Source organism: Pseudorca crassidens, chromosome 13 (genome assembly GCF_039906515.1).
Source record: "Pseudorca crassidens isolate mPseCra1 chromosome 13, mPseCra1.hap1, whole genome shotgun sequence".
In the NCBI taxonomy this organism is placed as follows: domain Eukaryota; kingdom Metazoa; phylum Chordata; class Mammalia; order Artiodactyla; family Delphinidae; genus Pseudorca; species Pseudorca crassidens.
Window position 1 is genome coordinate 28,297,474 of NC_090308.1, and position 13,054 is coordinate 28,310,527.

The window sequence follows — 13,054 nt, forward strand, 5'->3', positions numbered from 1 at the left end:
CCCTGAAAGGAATCTTATTTTACAGTAGAATTATAAATATACATTTGAATATTAACTTTTAATATGCTGTGTTTTGCTACTGTCTGTTCATATGTTGCAATCTTGGCCTCAGACAACTGCTCTTTACAGAGGGTCTGACTTGGGAACTGTTTGCTTCTAGCCATGCCATTGTGTGAGAGCAAAACCTAATTAAACAGAGCTTGTTTTTTCACTCAGTTAAAAACCTTGATACCTATTCAGTGATGATTGATGCTAGCAGATTGAGTTGGAGTTTCATAACTATAAACACTTCCATTTTTCAAGCAATTATTATGAGCTAATACTTTGCATTTGCTATTTAATTCTTATGACAGTCCTGCAAACTATTTGACAGATGGTAAAACAGGCTTAAAGTTCCTAAGTCTCTTAGTCAGCGTCCTACAACTAGTAGGTGACAGTTGGGATATTCAAACTCAGCTCGTTTTTACTCCGGAGCTGTGTCTTTTCCATTGTCAGACACTTCTGAATGTTTTCATGCATCTGTGTGTGCTACTGGCATGTGAGACACAACAGAAGAAATCTCAGGGGAGGAAGGGAATTTGGGGTTCACGTAGCAGCCACCTCACGCCATGCTTCTGGAAACACGCTTGCCAAGAAATGTCAGCCTCTGATAGCATAACTGATCCTCCCCTTCTCAAACCAACATTGAAGAAGGAGCAGAGCCTGAACGTAGGGAAATTCTGCTTTTTATTCCACACAGGTACCTTTTTGTCAGCATTCCTGAGATATAGAAAACTGAGAAATTACAGGGAAATTAAAAACAGCACAAACACTAATTCTCACACATGCACGCCTCACAAGCACACATGGAAAACACATTTGTTTTGTGTGACACAGTTAATGGGAGTAGGGACAATAAATAAGAATGGTCTTTTAAAAAATTCAGACACTAAAATTTACCTGTGGTTTCTTCAGAATGTTGGGAATGTGACGTGGCCTCATAGGTTGAATAATGGCAAAAACATATGGACCTCCAGAAGAACATTCTTTTTAGCTACTGACTTTCTTTAACATTCCAGGGGAATTGCTCATTTCTAATATTTTAAAATAGTTTGGTGAAGCATTGCAAAGACTATTTTTAAGCTAAACATTTAATATCAGTCATAATTTTTTGGTAACTGCTGGTTCTCAGTTGCCTGCCCCCAGCAAGAGCTAGTTTAGATACAGTATTGCCTAAAGAAGTCAGGATGGGCTAGACTATTCCAAGTTTCCCTAAGATGATAGCACAGGGCTAAGTACTTCTATTTTCACCCTCTTGAGGTAGGTAACATTATTGCACCCAGTTTTCAGATGAGGAAACTGAGACCCAAAGGATATTAACTAACTTGCCCACTAACGTGGTAGACAAATAGTAGAGTTAGGATTCAAACCCTGGTGGTTTTGTGCCAGCATCCGGGTACTTCATCTCCAGGCTCTACAGCTCAGAGAGAGCCAGGCTAGTCGTTGGGAAGTTAATCTTTCAATGATTACTGCTCTGTGTTCATTCAAGGTTGGAGAAAGGGCTCTAACCAAAGCTTTATCAGATCACCTTGAGCAATATGTTGGATAATAAACCAAAGAAAGAAAAGTAAGGAAACTGCTTAGGATTCAAGGCTGGGGATCTGTGAACTCCTAAAGACCTTAGGGGATTGAGTGCCCCTCGGAGGGCATCATTTCTGGCACAGAGCCAAGGAAGAAGGTAAAAAACACATCACTGGGTGGAAAGTTTATTTAGATGTCATGAAAGGGTCATCCTGTCCTAAGGGATGACTGGTGCTCATTGCTTGGTCTGGAGCACATGCCTAGGGTTGGAAATGATTCTTGACTTCGGGTCCTGGCATATGCAGAGCAAAGCAGCAAATGCTCGTTACCCCCCGCATGGATCTAACTCACACGCTGTGCTGCCTCTGTGGGCACATCCACGTGGAGCTCCAGAGCTTTTTCTTTTAAAAACATGTAGGACTTCACAATTCCTTTGCCTTTCTTGGCCCATCCCCTGGGTGGGGCTGTTTGCTTCTCAAAGCAAAATGGCTTTTATCTTTGGGAGGTGCATCTAAAGGCAAAGCTACTTTATTTATAGGCTAATCATAAGGCCATAATTGGATTGGGTCTATCTGCCAGTCACCCTGAGATATTTATGGCATGTGCTTTCTCCAAGTCTGTCTCTTTCCCTTGTCCAGATCAGAGGGAAAGTAAGAGAGGAAGGAGGTTAAGTTACTGGGTATTGCTTAGCGGTGATTCACCAAGGGTGTATTTTAGCCCTGGGTTAGACACATAGAGTGTTTGCAAAAAGAAAAAAGAGAAAAGAAAGAGTAGCATTTTGTGATGGGAATCAGGTACAATTAATCCTTCCTACCTTGCTATTTCTTCTGAGTATCTTCAGACTAATTTAAGGATTCTCTGGATTATGTATTGCAGTTTTATAAAAAATTTGTTCTGTTTTAATTGGGGGTTTATTTGCTTTAGTTTATGGTGATTTTATTGTTTATTTCATAGGCTTGTTTTTACTTAGAGGAACCACCTTGGACAAAGAAAAAACTTTAGAATAAGTGTTGTGTGTTGGGATAAGATAAAAAGAGAAAAGATAACCTAAATCCAAGTCTTGGCTGTCAAGCAGGAGCCATATTACTTTTCCATTTGTAAAAGGTTTTGGGTCATATCAGTGATTCCCAAGCATGACTGTCCATCACAGTCACCTAAAAAGTGTTTTAGAATGAGATGACTGCTATAAAGTATGCGGGGACTTTTTGGGGTGATAGAATTTTTCTATATCTTGATTATAATGGTAGTTGCATGCCTGAAAACATTTGTCAAAATCTGAGAATGGTACAGTAAAAAGGATGAATTTCACTGTATGCAAATTATCTTAATTTTAAAATTTAAAAATATTTTTTAAGTCTCCCGAATATTAATATATTGAAAAAAAAATGTCTGGGTCCCATTCCAAACCAACTATCTACTGAAGGGTATCTATTCTTTTAACCATCTCTGTACTTGTGAATCTGATGGGAATCAACTCAAACGTTCTAAATTTTCATGATCCCAGGTTCAGGTGTTGGTCAGCCATGGCCATGAAGTCAAGAGTAGCATAGGTGGCAAAGAACAGCATGATGACTACAGTCTCAGCGTGTCCGGACAGACCATTTAAACCACATGGGGAATGGAGGAAAAATGTGTGGCTAAGCTCTTGAGTCCAATACTCAGAGCAACCTTCATGATCAATGAGCCAAAAAGGTGGGAGCAGCCCGGTACTGACTGATATTAGAAACCAGTGTGAAGATGGAGGATGTTGAACTTAAAACTGTATATTAATAAAAGCTATTATTTCCCCCCTAGCATTACAAAGGAAAGAAACAGTGCTTTGGGATGAGTCTGACACCAGTCACATGATGATAGCATGTAAGTGTCCAGCAGAAACAGGCTCGTTGATTTGGACCATGTGGATTTTAAGAAGGAAGAGAATGCATCCTCAGGTCTGACAGATATCTTGGGCCCAGCATCAACCTCTGAGATTCCACAGTAACACTAAAAAAAGATACACGAGACCCTCAAAATTAAACGTGTTTACTGATAGCATTAACAATACACTGGGCTCCTAACAGGAAAATAGAATGTTGAAAATAGCTTTGTTTAAAGTTCCTGAAAGAATGTAGTAGGTAGGTTATGGGGTGTGTCTCTTTCAAAGTACACTTCCTTAGGATCATCCCTCCCCAAAACCCTTCTGAAGCTGGAGGATTAGGTGACTACACATCTACAGTGTAGCCACGATCTCTGGCTACAGCTGATGGAACAGTAGCGGGCGCCAATGGCACCGCGACTGGGGATACTGCATATAGCAAGACCGAGATAGTTCTCTCTCAACCAGAATGAAAAGTCACTGAGGAAGTGGGTTGCAGTTGTGCATGGGAAGCCAAAGCCACAGGCAAGCTAGCATGAGAGGGAAGCAGTAACTGCAAGTAGTAACAACAATTACAACAACAAGAATAGTAGCTCACACTTATGAAATGCTTCCGTGTGCCAAGCACTATGTGAGAATCCTATCAGGTGGGTCACATCACCATCTTGATTATAAAACGAGGGAACCAAGATTTGGATGTGATGACTTTCCTAAGGTCACACAGCTGGTAAGAGGCAGAGCTGGGAGGCAACCCAGGTAAGGCCATTCTTCAGCGAGTTTACACAATCTCTGTAAGCATTGTTCTGCCTCTCAGGAAGCCCAGGAGGCAGCTGCGGTGAGGAAAATGGAGGGGATGTGCAGGTGGAAAGGGCAGAGCAGCGGCCCCATTCCTGAGGGCTTCTGTGGTCCCAGCTCCAGTCTGCACATGATCTTGCTGTGCTTGGTGGAAGGTGTTCTGTTTTAGGACCTTTGCCCTGATTTCTTTAATGGAATTACTTGTCCATTTTTTAAAGGTTTTACCCACCACTTGATTCCTCACCCCACTTGTCACCCTTCTCTGATGAGAGGCACCATTTATAAGGACGCCCACAATCCTGAAGAATAACGAGTTGGCATCCTAAACAATGGGCTGGGGTCCTCAGTATATTTTCATGAGGAAGCTGTCCTATTGTGGAAACAAAATGAGCTGACAAGCTCCCTCAGTCCCTTGGGTTTACCAGGGAGGATCAGATTGAGGGATCGTCTAGGAGCCCAGGAGCAGGTGTGCTAGGAGAGTTTTTCTCTCAAAAGGCTCTGATGGAGGTCAGCAGGGCAGACACAGAAACTCCCAGGAAGAGAGGATGCTCAAACTAAATGACAAACTGGCCACTGTGCAAATTTCAGAGCTGTGGACTCATGGGGACCAGTCTTTAGTTTTCAGCATCTGGAGAGATGGCTCCATTTTTTCCAATTACACTGAAACACACCAGCAACGGAAAGATCTCCTCTGGCTCACCTGTTTGTTTATTCTGCTCTCCTGTGACTTCCCAAAGGGTTTTCTTAATACTGGATGACTTCAGCTCTTTGACCCCCTGAAGAGAAGTTGGGGAACTGATGACCTTTCTCTCTAATCTTACCTTAGCGTTCTTTCTGAACTGAGCCACTGAGGACTTCCTGTTTGCTGCTGAAAAATAGTTGAGCAAGCAGCTCCAGCCAGTTTGACACAACATCAGAGCTGTTGCTAGGCAGCGCTGTTGCTAGGCAGCACATTTTAATCTCACGAGCACCAGCCTGGGTTGCCAGGTTGGCACAAAGTCACAGGTGACCTCACCTGTCTTCCTAGTTAATCTTGTTACCCTAATGGGGATGATTTCCCCGCTGTGGAGACTTGATTCTCTTGGCACCTGGACAGCGCCCAAGGCTTGACTCAGAGATGAACAAGAACTTGTTGAGGACTTGCTGCCAGCAGAGGCTGCAGGTGCTGCCTGACCAGCGAGTGATCCTAGACTCACAGGAACGTGCACACTAGTATATCGTGAAAGACTTGCTCCAGGAAAGCAGGCTTGGACGAAAGGAAAGGACTTGGAATCCTTTGGTCCTCAGAACATACTTCACATTCTTTATGGCATTGTGGCCTCTTTTCCTTTCCCAGGGGAAGCGTGCACTTTCACATTTGTGTGGTGCCCTGCATGTGGCATCCTAGCTGAAGCATCATTACGTTCCTGTGTGTCTGAAGAAGCTTGCTCTGTGACAGGAACTTGCTTCATAAAACACTTAGGGAACTCCTAGTCTCAGCAGTGCGTTATGGGAGAGGGCTGGAGAGCTAGATTTAGGTCACCCCTCAATCATGTGGATGGAGCAGCCCCCAGTTATCCCAAAAGATATTTATTAATTTTCCTGCTGCCTGGTTGGGTCATCTGTATCTTTAAAGAGTGGTGGGCCTCACCTGGCAACTCCACATTGCCTGGAAAACCTGAGGATTTGCCATTACCTTTTTGTAGAGGTGTTCTACCAAGTACAGGAAGAATCCATTATTATTATTATTATTGGCTTCATTTTTAATCCACAAAGTACCTAGGAGACAACTCACCTGTTAATAAAGTTTCATTTTCTGATTTAGGAAAACAAAACGAATCAAGAAGCTTTGAAGCACATTTTTGAATTGTGTTGACAAAGTCATTTCTAAACCTTTGAAAAGAGATTCTGCTAGACCAAAAAATAAAATAGAATAAAATAAAATAAAATAAGCTAAAAGAAGCAGAGTTCTTTTTGTAAACTAGCTAAAGGATTTATTCCTTGAGAGGTGGGTTAGAATCCGAACTCCATCTCTTTCTAGCTGAGAGACCTTGGGTAATTTACTCAGGCTCAAAAAAGCTTCTTCACAGGATTGGGTGCAGACTAAATGAGACACATCTGTACACTGGCCAGCCCAGTCTGGCACATAGGAGGCCTACATAGAGCATACGGATTCCTGTCCGGGCTTTTGTGTTAGAAGTCATTAGCCTTTCTTCCAAAAGAGGCATCACAGAATCAGAGTGTGGATTGCTTTTCCATAAGAGCCACTTCAAACCATAAGAGAATAAGAGAGAGTCAAGAGAAGGCCTTCCAACCCTTTACATTAAGGATACTTTAAAAAAGCCAGCATACTAAAACCTCTTGTCACTTACTTTGCCCATTATGGGCTCTAATATCCAAAGCTTTGGGGGCTATATCAGTATAAAGACACATACTCAAAGTCCTGGAATTTGTTGCTCCCCTAAAACGTCTTTGAGGAGGGAAATTGTGGGAAGCCTGCATGGATGGCCATGGTCACGGACTCATGATGTCACTGAACGAGAATCATTGTCATTCTGAGCCATGCTCAAGTTAGGGGGAAGCATCCCTCCTGTCATATTTCTGGTAACAGCCACTTAACTAGGGCACAAATGATTAATATATTCACACAGATGGAAATGTGTACTTCTATTATTATAAAATGTTTGGGCCCACCTATTTTTGTTTAAAAAAATATATTTTTTAAATAAAAGCAGCTCTCATACATATGAAGCAGATGCAAAACAGAAATAGACTCACAGACATAGAAAACACACTTATGGTTACCAAAGGGGATAGTGTGTATGGTGGGGGGGAGGTGAGATAAATTAGGAGTTTGGGCTTAATGTATACCCACTACTATATATAAAATAGGTAAACAACAAGGACCTACTCTATAGCACAGGGTACTATACTCAGTATCTTATAATAACCTATAATAGAAAATAATCTAAAAAAGAATATATGTATTGTAAATTAACTACACTTCAATAAATTAATTAATAAAATAAAATAAAAGCAACTCATATCTGTGTTCCCTGGGCTACCTGAGCATGCCCTCGAAGTAGCATGACTCACCCAGGACTCTCACCCTGTTTCTAATGTGTTTCCGTGCTAGACTCTGAGCTGATCAAGAACCCTGCGTTCAACTCTTAGTTATTTCTATTACTAGATGTCTGAGCTTGGGCGTTATTTACCCACCTTAGCCTCTGTTTCATCTCTGAAATGGTAGTAATAATAGTATTGATAGTCTGTGGTCTTTTTTGTTTGTTTGTTTGTTTTTCTCTGGTGAAGATTAAATGAGAGCAAAGACCTTAACCCAGTGCTTGACACATATTAAGAGTTCTATAATTGTTATTATTATTGTTATTGTTACTATTGTGATGCCACTTCCAGCACTCACTCACATGAGACTAGAAGAGTTTTAAAAAATTGATTTATTGTAGCTAAACCATAGTCCTGCTCATCTAGCTTTGGGCTTTGACCTACAGGGGTGGATGTGGTTGGAGAGGAACGGCAACAGCGTTGACTGGCTTCACGTTAAATTCCTGACTGTTGATCTCAAGTGAGCACTTAACACTGCCCAGTAATCACACAGTATTTCTCTGATCTAATCATCTTTTCACTCTCTAAGGTGAGGAGTTCATACTCTCTTCAGTCTCAAACCTCCCATTCTTACTCTTAGCTAACGATCATGCTTCTATTTCAATGACAAAAGGAAAAAGATGCAATCAGAGGAGATAGCTCCCATCACCTCCACATCTTCTCACCACCCCGTCTAGAAGTCTGTGTAACATTCTATATTCTTCCTGTAACCACGGGTGGACTGCTGTGCCCTTGGCTAAACCACGCCCTCCTCCCAAGCACTACAATCCGTCCCCTCTTGCCCACTCAAGGTCATTGCTGTAGCATTCTCCCCTCTCCGCATCCTTGATTTTTCTCTTTCTACGGATCATCCCCATTAGCATGCAAACATTGAACTTTCTCTCCCACCTTTAAAAATCTGATTTTGACCTTTTTCCTCCTTCAGTGATACCCCCATTTCTCTCCTTCCCTTTAGCATTAAGTTCTTTGAAAGAGTTGACCATCATATCATCCATCTCCAATATCTCTTCTCCCGTTCTCCCTTGAGTCCATTCTAATCAAGTGTGGCCCCTGTCACTCCACTGCAGCTGCTCTTGCCAAGTCACCAGTGACTTAGGCACTGCTAATTCCAATGGTCAGCTCTCAGTCCTCATCTTATGTGACCTGTCAGAAGCATTGGAGGAGTTGTTCACTTCCTCTTTCTTCCAGGACCACACAAATACCTAGTTTGTATTAATTTTCTCTATTTTTAATTTTTAAATATGTTTAATTTTTTTTTTCATACCTAGTTTTTAACTTACCTTCTGGCTGTTTCTCCTCAGTCTCCTTTGCCCCAACCTCTAAATATTGGAGAGACCCAGGATTCAGAGCACATCTCTCTTTTCTTCATCCCTTATGTCCTTCCTACTCAGTGTTGGGAACCAGCAACTTGACTTGGTAGAGTGTTAGAAATGCCCCACACCCACATCCCCAGACTTGCTGAATCAGAATCTGTATGTTAGCAAAATCCCTAGTAATCCATTTGCCCACTAATATTTATGATCACCGTAAGTGATCCTATCTAATTCCAGGGCTTTAAGGCTACCTATTTGCTGAGTCGACTACCAAATTTATATTTCTAGCCAAGAATCTCCAGTGAAATATAAACTCATTCATCCAACCGCTAGCAGCTTTCCTACATGGATGTTTTAGAGTCATTCCCAACTTAACCATCCAAAACTGAGCTCCTGATGTCCCCACTCAACCTGCTTCTCCAGTGCCCTTCCCTCTCCTCATTAATAACAACTCCATCCTTCCATTGCTCAGGCCAAACCCTTGGCATCATTCTTGCCTCTTTCCCATATTTAGTCTGTCAACAACCCTGTCAGTTCTACATTTGTGATGTAGTTAGAATTTAATTGTTTTCATCACCCCCACTATCTAGGACCAACTCTGCTTCCGTTCTTTCCCCTATTCCATTCTCTAAATATCAGCCAGAATAAATTTTGATAGATCTTACCACTCCTCTGTTCAAAGTCTCCCAGCATTCCCACCTTACTTAAGATGTGACCCACAAGATCTCACCTGGCCTGTTTCCTTCTTCCATTACCTCTTTGATTCTTCTGCTGTTTCTTTCTTCTTTCATTACTGTGCTCCAATCTCACTTCCTTTCTCACTGTTCCACAAACTCCCCCCCCTTCCCTCCACTTCATAATCCCCTTTCCCTTATTTCTCTTATTTATTCATTTATTTATTAGCAAATCTAACATTCTCTCCTTTTTCTCTCTCTCTGTATTAGTCAGTGTTCCCCAGAGAAACAGAACCAAAAAGATATGTAGAAATATATAGAAAGTGACTTATTATGAGAGATTGGTTCATGCTATTATGAAGACTGAAAAAGCCTGCGATCTGCCATCTGCAAGCTGGAAGCCCAAGAAAGATGGTGGTCTAGGTCCAATCCAAGCCTGAAGGCCTGAGAACTAGGGGAATCAATGGTGTAAGTCCCAGTCCCAGTCTAAAGGCCCAAGAGCCAGGAGCTCCAATGTCTGAGGGCAGGAGGAGATGGATGTCCCAGCTCAAGCAAAGAGAGCACATTTGCCCCTCCTCTGCCTTTTTGTTCTATTCAGACCCTCAACAGATTGGATGATGCCAACCCACACTGATGACAGCAAGCTTTACTCAGTTTACTAATTCAAACTTTAATCTCTTCTGGAAACATCTTCACAGACACACCCAGAAATAATGTGTTGACAGCTATCTGGGTATCCCTTAGCCCAGACAAGCTGATGCATAAAATTAACCAACCTTTACATGACTCGTACCTACTCAGATGAACGGCACTCCCTCCAAGAAGACTTCCCTAAAACTCCTAGACAGGGTCAGGCATCCCCTGAACGTGTCCGTAGCTCCCCACATTTGTCTACTCAAACACTTAGCAGTTGCACCGTAAGAGTCTATTCATTTGCCTAGGATCACAACTAGATTAGAATCTTGTTCACTGTTTAACTCTATAGAACAGGTGATTTGCTTACTATCAAGGAGTTTGTATATGTGCCAAATATCAAGTGTATTATACTAAATTGCCAGGACCCCAAAGATCCGTTTATAATAATAAGTAACCACATGCATTATTTGGATTAAAACCAATTGTCCCACCATGCTGCCTAATGGAATCTTTTATATTATGCATTACTTTTTAAGGCAGCATTTCTCTAATTGTGTAATGAAAAAAGACACAAGGGATGAATACGTGTACATGATCAAATTGTCCTGATGCTGTACCCTCATACTTAGCTTATCGGATCTAGTCTCTTGGTATCTGGAAACTTTCTTGTCCAGGCCCTTTTTTAAAATTATCTTACACATTTAAGAGTGTGGTGTAGAGCTGGCCAATTACCTGGCCAATATGTTCTGTCTTAAACAATCTAATAATTCGGACAAAAGGGTCTTTTTCCTTAAGACCAAGTATTTTTTTACCTCAGTATCTACATATTAAATTCTTTACTTAACAATGCTTATGTTATGATTGTTCAAAAGGATGTTATATAATATTGTTATGAGCTGAATGTTTGCCCTCCGCTGAAGTTCATATGTTGAAGACCTAAACCCCCAAATGTGATAGTATTTGCAGTTGGGGTTTTTAGGAGGTAATTAGGTTTAGATGAGGTCGAGGGTGGGACCTTCATGATGGGATTAGTGCCCTTATAAGAAGAGGAATACAGAGCTCTCTCTCTCTCTCTCTCTCTCTCTCTCTCTCTCCCTCTCTCCCCACTCACAAGTACAGAAGAAAGGCCATATGAGCACAGCTAGAAGGTGGATGTCTACAAGCCAGGAAGAGAGCTCTTCATAGAACCCGACCATGCCAGTACCTTGATCTTGGCCTTCCCAGCCTCTAGAACTGTGAGAAATAAAATCTATTGTTTTTAAGCCACCCAGTCTGTACTATTTTGTTATAGTAGCCTGAGATGACTAAGACACATATATTCTTCAAAATGCTTAAAAATTCTATGTAATGTGCCCCTTAATATTGCTAGAAAAATGTACCTAATGTAGCTATTTGAGAAATTATATGGACATACTGAAGATCTCATCAGTAACTGAAGAAAGTTTTATTCACTTGAGTGTTCCAGTACTTCCCATTTTGGCCACAAACATAATTTCCTTATATGGCAATAGGTCAAAAGGTGAAGTGTTGTAGTGATACAGATTGAGCCTGATCTTATAGGGCTTTTATTTAACATAATATACATGTAATATCGGATGGAAACTCTTAGAAAAACCCATTTTAACATGAATTACTAGCATTCTACAAGCTTTTCAGGACTAGTATTGCCCAAAGTTACCTTGAATAATAAAAAATTGACAACAGCAACTTGTCATAAAAGGATGATATTTAATAAATATAGAGAGATAATGAATAAATATATTAAAATTATTTTCTTATAACTTTTCTTATACCTACTCCTACCACCACCAAGGAACCAAATGTTTCCTTTATCCTTCAAGCAATCTTGTACATTTAGGTGGTGTCTTGAAGACTTTATGTCCTATTGATAGCCCAAAGGATATTCAAAAGAGGTTTCAAGTATCCTGTATATTTGGCTTAAGTATTATAATTGAAATTGAAATAATTTTAAACTGATAAATGATCTCACCTTCATTGAATGTGACAACAGGAAGATGAAGTCTTCAGCTTCCACTTCTGAGACTGATATGTAAGACACTGGGAAGTATATACATCAGCAGTGTTTAGTCAACTTAAGTGTTTGAGATCATTAACTTTCAGATATTACTTATTAGACACAAGGGGCCTCAGAACTAGAGGAGACATACTCTTACACTCTCTGGAATTTTGTTGCAGTTGCATCAGGATGGGCTTAGTAATATGATAACAAGAAAAAAAATTCAAGGACTCTACATAGTGAACATTTATTTCTCCCCCATATTCATGTCTAATGCACATCAGCAGAGAGTTCTGCTCCTTATGGTAATCCAGGGACTAGAACCAAAGTAAAAGAAAGGGAACTTGGTAAATGATTGTTCTTAATACTTTCCTGAAGAAGCTACACATGTCACTTCTCTTCACATTTCATTGGCCAAAGGTAGAAAAATGACCATACTTTACTTTAGTTTAAAGGATAAAGAGACATGGAAGTTCAATTCTACAATGTGTCCAGAAGGGCATGACATATATTTGCAAAAGTTCACGTATAGAATTACAACAGTGTTTAAGAAAAAACTCTCCTGTTTTCCTTCATTATGCTCACAGCACTATGTACTGCAAATGTGTGGGAGTGTTCCCCACACCAAGCAATTCTCAGGTTTTACAGACACCAGCTGGGTATTCTATAATTTAACTCAATTCTGACGCTATATACCTAGAGATAGTGTCAGATCTCACAGACCCTACAGGTTAAGGGCTCAGTCCCATAAGACTGGAAGACCCCCTCCACTCCCACCAATTGCAAGTCCAGGTTGTTACCTGTGTTTCTGACTAATCAGCTCTCAATTGGAGGTTCCCATGACCCTCTCCTGGGGTTTGATTAATTTGCTGGAGAGGCTCACAGAACTCAGGAAAACACTTTACTCACTAGATTACTTATTTATTATAAAAGGATAATACTCAGGAACGGCCAGATGGAAAAAATACATAGGGCAAGGTATGTGGGATGGAGTGCAGAGCTTCCATGCCCTCTCTGGCCACACTATTGTTCCAGCATCTCCACATATTCACCAACCTGGAAACTCTTTGAACCTGCAGTTCAGGGATTTTTATGGAGGATT

At 40.9% G+C, this 13,054-nt stretch overlaps 1 long non-coding RNA gene across 1 annotated transcript in view; it reads left to right on the forward strand.

The window, feature by feature from the left end:
- LOC137204966 (uncharacterized) overlaps positions 1-11,177 on the forward strand; it is a 91,028-nt gene extending 79,851 nt beyond the window's left edge. Inside the window, exon 3 of the long non-coding RNA XR_010933931.1 lies at positions 11,055-11,177. This is a non-coding gene — a long non-coding RNA (uncharacterized lncRNA). The remainder of the gene's footprint in view (positions 1-11,054) is intronic.
- Positions 11,178-13,054: the final 1,877 nt, after the last annotated feature.